Source organism: Rhagoletis pomonella, unplaced genomic scaffold (genome assembly GCF_013731165.1).
Source record: "Rhagoletis pomonella isolate Grant_MI unplaced genomic scaffold, Rhpom_1.0 Rhpom_scaffold_00026, whole genome shotgun sequence".
In the NCBI taxonomy this organism is placed as follows: Eukaryota; Metazoa; Arthropoda; class Insecta; order Diptera; family Tephritidae; genus Rhagoletis; species Rhagoletis pomonella.
The window spans coordinates 99,621-109,913 of record NW_023458580.1 but is presented as its reverse complement, the minus strand read 5'-3'; the positions used below and the strand labels follow the sequence as shown (position 1 = coordinate 109,913).

The window sequence follows — 10,293 nt, the reverse complement described above, 5'->3', positions numbered from 1 at the left end:
CCACCTCCCATATAACGGTAATTTAGAGAAATACATAATCTTCGATAAATCAGTAAATATTGAAGCTAATTGATTCAAAATTGATGCTTGCAACAATTCTTTACCAAGAAATACGTTTATGGTAAAATTTTGGAAAATGGGCGTGGCACCGCCCACTTATGATCACATATAAGTATATCGGTAACCGTTCTACCAATTTGTACCAAACTCGGCTTACCATCTAGCGGAAGGTTTCGGAAAGGTGAAAAAACATATATTTAATACTTGCGCCGGGTATTTAATGTTCGGCTCCGCCCGAACTTAGACTTTCTTACTTGTTTTAAGTATCATAGTATAAACTAACCAAAAAATTTAAAAATTTAAAAAAAATTATTATGCATAGATTTCACAGAAACTTAAATACAAATACATACATACATATGTACTTAAACTACTAACAGTCATCATTTATGTTCATTGTTTAAGTTCAGCTCATTATAAATAATCCGTTTGAAGCATTTCGCTTTCAGTTTATTGGGCCTTAAAACATTTCAGTATTTTCGATCAAATCTTAAAAGTTACGGCCACTGCATACATTTGTATATATTTTCTCTTTGTCATATATCAAAATTTGTATTACGCGGAAAGTTTAAGTATCTCGCAAAATGATCGAAAAAAAGTATTTACCGAAAACTGGCACAAACACGTAGCATTTACCTCATATTTACATAGGATGCTTTAAAGTAAACCAATTTTACACATTCTTAAATCGAATTGAAACTTTTAACCTTGCCGCCATAAATGACATTTTGAGTAATAAGCGTGCATATACATAAACACGGGATTAGTCCACACGGTTGTTTCATGGAACTCTGTATGAAGTAAAACATTTAAATAGTTCTAGAAATTACATTTAGGCTAAGTTTTATTATAAAATGAATAGCTAAGATTCCTTTTCCTTGACTGATGGAGTCTTTAATTATTATTTTTGAATGTTTATTAATTTCAAAAATTAACACATGTATTAACAGGGTTGCATCGGGATGAACGCAGTTTGAAGGTGTGTTTGATCGACTCATTTCTTTTGTTGCAAAAAAATACTTGTATTTCAAGCGAGCTATACTGACATGGCAACACTGCTACTCATTTCGTTTTGTTAACTTCGTTTGCGCTTTGATATAAGGCTAAGCACATACATATGTACTACAGCGGCGAGAAACGCGAAAATAAACGCGAGCAAAGCGACGAACCTAACAAAACAGCCGTGTTTGCAATTTTTTGAAGCATTCATTTGACATATATGTACATAGGTATATATAATATATAATTTCAACGGGCCCTAATATTCGCTCAATTTTTTATTCTAAATTTTCACTATATGTATATTATAAAACAGCGTCGCATTCTTGGGTATAATTTCGTTCTTTTTGTTTTTCTCGAAATGTATATGTATTTTATGAATAAATCTATTACCTTTCCAACCATACCCACATTTTGAAAGTCGGTTCAATACTTTTCGAAATGTAAGCTTTTAACAATATTGAAAATTCCACCTTTACCCCTCTCTAACACACCCCCTATTAATTTGCATCAACAAATTTTCATACCGTTAGAATCAGTGGAAGAATGCGGACCTTGCCCACCTTTCCTTTTTTTCTAGCTCGAAGGACCCTATTCTTTACATATGCCTTGATATTGAGAAACGATAAATGCAAATAAAACAAACTTGGTTGAATTAAATGCTTTTCTCTTCTACCGAATCGTCGCAATATTCGCGAATATGGGTACCTATGCGTACATACGTGTTTGTTTCTCTTCGCGTCTATCTTCGCTTTGCTCGCTGCTCCAGTATGTGCTTAGCCTTAGCATGCCATGTTTTTTTTCCTTGTTTATGTTTTTCTTTTCGCGTCACTTGTTTTATGTTGCGTTCGAGAATAGTTCGCGAATTTCAATAAGTGTACTTATTTCTACATAAAAAGTATTTTCAACGTATTAAAAACAATAAAAAGAATATAAGTTAATTGCAAAAAAGGTAAAATGAGCAGTGGTTTCAGTAAAAGACATTTGAGAAGGCAAGTGAAGAATAAAAGGGAAAAAATGTGGCTTTGCTTGACCAATATGCTTTTGCAAGTGCGAGTGATTATAGTAAAGAAAAAACTAAAGAAATAGAAAATGTTGAATATGTTAATGATAGTTTTGAAGAAGAAACTATAGGTTTAGCTTCAAATAACGTGAAAACATTCATAGAAAAAATAAAAGAGTGGTTTTTGGGGAATACCTTGTCTCGCCAGTGCCTCGAGCAACTATTAGTGATTCTGAAAGAGGAGAACGTACCACTCAGTGCTTCAACTTTAATTGGAAAACAGCCTAATAGAATAATAACAAAATCAATCCTGGTGTTTATTGCCATTTTGGTGTAGAAAACCAAATATGTAGGGCTGCGGGTGAAGTAAATCTTTTATCTGAAATTATTGTTAATATAAATGTCGATGGGCTGCCATTATTTAAGAGTTCTAAAGCTCAATTGTGGCCCATTTTAAAGAAGATTATGAACGCAAGCAATATTTCTACATTTTGTGTCGGTGTGTACTTTGGGTACAAAAAGCCCGATGATATTAGTGAATTCCTATTGAATTTAGTAGATGAACTCAAACATTTAATATCAAACGGCACTACTATAAGCAACAAATTAATTCCGTTTAAAGTAGGAGCGCTGATATGCGATGCGCTAGCTAAATCTTTTGTGTGTGGCGTTCCTTCCCATACTTCAAGCCATGGATGCACCAAATGTTGTCAAATTGGGAAAAAGATCAATAATACCCTAACTTATTCTACTGAAAGTGGGGACTTATTGTCAAATGAAGATTTTCGCTCAAGGAAATACTTGAAGCACCATCAAAAGCTTTTCTACAATATCAAAACTCCTTTGGAGAGCATTGACTTTAATATAATAACGCAAGTACCACTTGACCCAATGCATCTTTTAGATCTCGGAGTTGTTAGAAAATTTTTGTCGAGAATGTTTTATGATAAATGCAATTACAGATTAAGTAAAGAAAACAAGAAAGGAATATCGGAACACTTGGTGTGCCAAAGGAATTTGTTCGAAGGCCTCGAAGTTTTGATGAGCTAGCGAATTGGAAAGCAATAGAGTTCAGACAGTTCGGCTTATACACGGGCATAGTTGTTCTTAAAAATAAGGTTCATGATGATGTTTATGATGAATTCCTTTTATTATTCTGTGCTTATCGTTTGCTGTCGTGTCCTAAAAATTGCATAAAAAATATTCCTACTGCTCAAAATATGTTGCAGCTGTTTGTTAAGAATTTTCCCATAATTTTTGGAGAAAATAGCTTATCGCATAATATTCATGGACTTTTGCATTTAACAGATTCAGTAAATGTGCTTGGAGATCTAGCAAATTTTTCAGCATATCCTTTTGAGAATTATCTTCAAACATTGAAGAAATATGTGAAGAAGCCCTCGCAAGTATTGCAACAAATCTTTAAAAAAATCGATAATGAAAAAATTATGGTCGGAAAAATAGGGTCTGAAGTAAAATACAAGAAGAACAGAATCATTGGCATTTCACATCAGGATTATTTTATAAGTTCCCTTAGTCCTGACAACTTCTGTTCTATTTCATCAAATACATCAATCAAAGTGATTGGTTTCAAAAAAATTGACAGCAAAATTTTTATAACTGGAAACAAATTTACCAAACTTGAAAGCCTTTTTAAAGAACCCACTGATTCTATCACGTCTCTGGGCATATGTATTGTATATCCAGAAAGCTTAGGTCCAGAAGAGAACTTTACTTTAGATCAAATCACACACAAATTTGTTGGTTTGCCACTTAAAAATCAATTACTTTTGATACCACTGCTACATTGCTCTATTGAAGAAACGAAAATGTATAAAAGAAAAATAACTTTGAAAAACTCCGAAAATACGAAACCGAAAATAAAAAAGGTAAATGTTACTCCAGAGGGTAATTGCTGTAATTGTGCAGAGCTACGTGATTTTTCCAGGCAGAAATAAATAATACAAAAGGTAAGTATATAAATAAATATGTTTATAAATTTTGCCTACTAATATTTAATTCTTGCCAGAGCAACAATTACAGCATAATAAAGCTATCATGGAGGTGCTAGCGGATCAAACTGTGCTGATCAAATCTTTGGTTCGAAAAGAAAGTTCTGAAATTTCTATCTGCACATCATTTCCAGTACATAATGAGGACGCTTTAGCAACTGTTGATAAACAAATAAACGAAGCAAACAGATCAATTTATGTAAGTATAATTCATTGCCAACCAAATGTGAATGCCTACCAATAATATACACTTGTGGTCAGCTGATGAAGTTAAGTGCCATTTTGACCAGTTTTGGTTATTTCTCTTTTGTCTACATTACACAACCGGCACCACATAAATCCACATTTCGAACTTTATAAAAAAAATTATAAAAATTCAAAAAACTTTAACAATTACACCCAAATATTTTAAACTTTTTTTGCTGACGGTGCGTGTCATTTTCTTCCATATAAACTTTATATTATATTATATTAATTACATTATAATTATATTATAAAGTACGCTAAAGTACTTTTATATACCAAATTTTTTATTTAATGTTCATTACTTTTTAATATTAAAAACTATATACATTTTCATGTATGAAAATTTTAAATGCCAACTTTGTATAAAATTGAGAAAAATTTAAAAAATGTTCATCAAAGTTTCAAACTACATTTCTAAAAAAAGTTTGGTATGATGACAATTTGGTTTTTGTTATAGAATAATCTATATTTTTATACAAAAATTAATGAACATAAAATAAAAAATAGAAGAAATGTCAAAATCGGTGAAAACGTAGCACACCTATTATTTTCCCCATGAGTGTTATATTCATATATTTTTATATAACCTCTTGCAGGTCAAAGGAATGAAATTCCTTATGAGAGGACAAAAAGAAGCTTTTGTCGATACTTAGTCAGGATTGCATACTTAAATACAACGTCGACGGCACACATGGACAGAAAAGTCTAAAATACTATAACAATTTTTACTCTGTCCTAAAAGGTATTGTATATTGTATAATGATAACTATTAAACTATTTCATTTACTTTAAATTATTCTTCCAACATATAACTAGACGCCTTTTATGAGAATGAAAATGATCCTGAGGACACGATTCGCAAACCTATTCAATCTGTAAAAAGAGACTATTTTCATTCCGAATGCATGAGGAAAAAACAATCAGCAGTTTAAGCAGCTTTACTTATGAACATCAATTCTTATATTCACTTAAATATTAACACCTCGTACATAAAGTGAGTAACAGTAAAAATCGAACAATGATTATTTTGCAGTGTTTTCCATACTACTTTGAATTATTCAGTCTAAAAAATTTTAATTGCCAGTAAGATTTTAAATTTTTTGAGCATGTACTTTAAATTACTATACAATTTATTTCAGATCTATTTAATAAAAATTATTTATCACTTGCATATGTATGGAAATATGCAATTAATGGCACTCAACCAAATCTAACGAATGACAAAAAAATGAATACCCTTCAAAAGCGTATTATATGCTAGAATAAAATTAGCACCCCCATTTGATATTGTTTGCCACTTAGTGTGTTAGAATTTTTTTGAGTATACAGTTTTATAGCCTATTTAATTTTAGTGTGATAATGTGTAAGTTTCAAGTGGCTAAAATTTACCGTTGATTTTTTAGAATTTTTTTCTCGCATTTGCTTTCATATAACGAATAAACACTTTTTTTATATTGATGAAAACCGCAATACTTCGGCAAAAAAATCTAAAAAATTAAAAGAAATTTTTAGCCACTTGAAACGTGCCCATTATTACAATTGAAAATTAAATAGGCTATAAAACTAAAAAACTATAAATTCTAACACTTCTGAGAAAAAAGTTTTGAATTTAGATAAAAATTTGTTGAATTTTTTTTAGTTTTCTAAAATATTTTAAATTTGTTATAGAATGAAATGTACTTTAACTGAAAATTCTTAAACATAATTAAATAAACATAATTGGCAATAAATATCACTTTGAAATGGGAGTGCTATTGATATGACCGATACTGTATGTGAAGTTTACTAACTGGAACTTTCTTTTATTTTTATTATATTTTCTATACAAAAGAAACTTTGAAATACTCTGTAAAGTACACAAATGTATGCTGTAAATGTAATCGTAAACAATATTTTGAATTAAATCAAATGAATATCTTTATGAAAACTATAAAGCAATTAGTTTAAAAAGAATATATTTTTAAGTTGTTTAATGAAAACCAAATAAAAATTACTTTGAGTTCAATGTATGTTTAGGTTCTTGTATTTAAACATAATTAAAATTAGTTTAAAATAAATAATTTCTTAACTAGTTGAATAAAAACTGAATTAAAACTGATTTGAAATAAATACATATTCAAGTTGTTTAATCCAAATGCATTTTAAATTAGTTGAAAATACATGCAGGAAAAGGTAATTGACTGCTTCCTAGGACATCGCCATGTTAAATAAATGAGTTCGTTGCAGGTAAAATAGTGAGAATTTCAATAAGTTGTAATTGAATATAAAGTAGTTTATAAATCACTTTCAAACTAATTGAATTTCCTGCAGGGTAATGTCTGGGAAGTTGGCTGTTCTGAGTAGCCTTCCAATAGTTCTAGAGTTCTTCAAAAGGCAAAAAAGTTCTGGATATTGCCGTGAAAAAATGTAAACGCCAAGTGGCTAAAAATTCGTATTTATGACGCGATTTGGCTCATATTCGGAATATGTATTGGTAATGGTAAGGGCAATACTTTTACAAAAAGGAGCCGCCGGGTAGCGCTGGAGTCGAGTTATTACTCAAAAACGTCCAGTGAGAGAAAGTGTCGTGAATGTCCGATTACGTCGGCCTGCTGCACCACTGAGTTTGTCGAACTGCAGTTTTTCCGACTGGATCAATGGATATGATTTACCAATATTACTCTGCGTTAATACTTCATTCGGAGACACTAGGGGTCCACGGGTCAATCTCAAACGACCTCCGTTAAATCAACTACCAGAACTATTGCGCTCCTTGATAAGGTATTTAAGGTATTTCGTCTGAAATAAATCTATGTATATCTATGTATTTGTGTGCAACAACGATACTCAGCTATTTTGAAATTGCCACGAGCTATACTATACAGTTTCAAGGAGAGATTCACCATCGAACCGGATCATTGTTCCCGCGAGGGAGTGAAGAGGAACAAATTCTTCAAATTTATTTCGCTGTACGATTGACCGTCATGTGAAACGCCAAATCATTGGGGGAAATTCCAAGAACTTTTCCGCGGACATTACACTTTTGTTGGGTTATTTAAGACTGCCTTGGAAGTATGCCTTCCGAAGACCGAACTATAATATTAGCATATAAATCGTGACCGTGAATTGTTGGTGAAAATCTTTGACCAAAATGTTTCAATAAAAAATTTAAATTTGGACGGAACGAAGTTCGCCGGGTTTGCTAGTTTAGTATAAACGACAAAATATAATCAAATATGACGCTATAAAGAAGTAAGGTTAAGCTAATCAAGACAGAAACTCGCTCCACTATTTGAAATTTTTAACCAATTGAGTTACAATCGGCAAAGTGTACAAATATTTTTCTATGGTTGAGCTATTTCCATACAAAATGCATTAATTTACACCATGAAAAGTTAAATAAAAATGAACTTAAAATGTAAACTTCCACGCAAGTATTAAAACCATTTTAACTTTTTTGTTTGTGAATAAATTCAAGCACGTTTTTAGCAAAGTTTATAGTATAAAAATAAAAAACTAGGGATAGTGTTGCAAAATCGGTGAGAGTATAGGTCAAAACCGGTTTTAAGGCCAAAACCGGTTTTAAGGCCAAAACCTTTTGAGAGCCAATTATAGTCCTGAGCGAGACCTTTTCGGCGACGTAAAGTTTTTAAAAATAGGATACCAAATAAGAAAGGTATGAAAAATACAAAAAATTACACATTTCTAGGTACATATTGTGCCGATGTACTTATTTTTTCTTAGTCAAAGAGGTAAATATTTTACCTTTGTAATTAGACTAATTGGTTAAGTCTTTATATATCAAAAAAGGGTCTTTGAAGGGCAAGCCTTAAAATAAAGGACAAAACATGGTTTTAGAAAAATAAATAAAGTCAAAGGACAGCACCTTAGAAAAAGTATTGTCCTTTGAATTAAAGTACGGATGGTCACCATAATTATAATACAAAAAAAAATTGTATTAGGGAATAAAGGCGAAATTTTATTATGGCAAATTTTAATCTGTAGTTCAATTGATGTTGCACTGAGAATCTTTGAATCCGATTACTATCTGGGTTGTACTTGGAAGCTTTGTATGCTAACATTTCTTTTTGATAATAATATAAATATGATCGCTAAAATATAAATGGAGGAGTGACTGGCGTGCTTGTTGGACTCGCCCAAAATCGCTTAGGCAAATACAACAAGCTGCGTGTGTTTTGTTGCTGATTTTGTTCTCTAAAATGTTAAAAAGATAAACAAAATCTGATATTTCAGAATAAAATGTAAACAAAATTGACAATTCATAGACCACTTCGAATGAAAAAAATGCAAATTGCAACCCTCTGGTGCTGTAACTTATTCAATGTGCTTGGAGTCAACCGGTGATTCAAAGCAAAATAATTTCTGCAAACTGCTGCACAAAGATAATTCAGACAAATATCAATAACAAATTATAGCACACTGACAGACAGAATTACCCCAAATGGACCAAGAATACATCGTTTTAACATTAATAACTACCGCGGCGAAAATCTCAGCTGTTCATGGAAGACCACCTTGTATAAAGTACTAAAGTAATTTTTACACAGAACTTCTAATAATACTAACTAGTTATACTTGTACTGTTGCCCGTTTTAATTATTAGAGGTTTACGCCGACAGGCCTAGAAATAATCGGCGGCGGCGGGGTGGGACACTGGGATTTCGGCCGAAAAAATTATATTGGTGAAGGTCACATTTTATCATTTTTTATACTTACTAGGGGTTGGCTTTCCATTACATCGGTTTTTGGTTGTTTGTACAAAACTATAACGAATTTCGTCATGATGTTAAGGGATGTTAAGAATCGTATATGTTTACATTTTTATCACTCTTTTCACTTTATTAGTAATATTATTTAACTAATTTGTTGGTAAATTCTTTGCAGTTTCACTAGCAAAGCTTCATATAAAAAAGAGCATTTAACACTTATATTTTTATAAATATACCATCTTTGCAATATTCACGTATATTTTGTGTACCTAAAATATATTTTATTTAGTTTTTTAACAATATAAAAAGCGTTTAATAATTTCACTACTCTTCTCCGACAAAGTAAACAAGCAAACAACGAAACAAATCAAAATGGCTGTGATGGTGAATATAAAGGATGCCACCACATATTCGAATATTCAACAAACTAAAACGAAGGGATCTTCAACAATAGGGTGGGCTGAAAGTTCCACAATTTCAAAACCTTTAACGGCCCAGTGATAAAAATTTGCATAAGGGAAAGAGAAATTGAGAGCAAAAAGAAATTTTGAAATTCTTTAATATTTGACCCTCGCGCATGGGGATCACAATTTAGATTTTTTTTTTTAATTTTGATGCTTTTCCAAATTTTTTTTTACAATTTCTTATGCTTTATTTTAAACCTCTAGGAGTAATATTTCAACACATTATATGCAAAGGCGTGCTGGGTTTAAATTTGGAATTGGGAATTTCCTTTGCGCCGCCCCATTTTTTAAATTTTATACCCAAGCGCACTTTGTTCACATAACATATTTTGCATGTTTGATTGTTACATGCTTTTTTTGGGTTGACAAAATTAAAAAAAAAATTATTCGGAAGTTTTCTACATATTTTTAATAAATTTTTTGCCGCCCCTGACAAGCTGCCGCTCTGGGAATTTCCCAATTTCCCATACGGCCAGCACGCCACTGTTTATATGATATCGTTTTGTATGTACCTATATTTTAACATATGTATTATGTCATATAAAATGGTTTTTGTATGCAGCTCTTGGCACGAGCAGCATATCTAACTCGCCTCAGAACTCACCACGGGAAGGTAGCTGCAACTAGAGTTCCACCCACGCCCTTCTCAACCAACCAACCAAGAAGAGCCAAATACTACCCTCTAGTTATTGTCACTTACCGATTTATTAAATCTTCACGTTGAAGTGTGCCTTGTTTGTAAAGGATGGCATAATTTCTCTGGACAGCAACGTAGTTCGAATGAAACCATCCCTATTTTT

At 31.7% G+C, this 10,293-nt stretch overlaps 1 long non-coding RNA gene across 1 annotated transcript; it reads left to right on the top strand.

Annotated features, from left to right (window-relative positions):
• Positions 1-2,328: 2,328 nt before the first annotated feature.
• Positions 2,329-5,398, top strand: LOC118749647. The gene is made up of 4 exons (XR_004994258.1): positions 2,329-4,032; positions 4,092-4,273; positions 4,917-5,062; positions 5,137-5,398. It is a non-coding gene; the product is annotated as an uncharacterized LOC118749647 (long non-coding RNA).
• Positions 5,399-10,293: the final 4,895 nt, after the last annotated feature.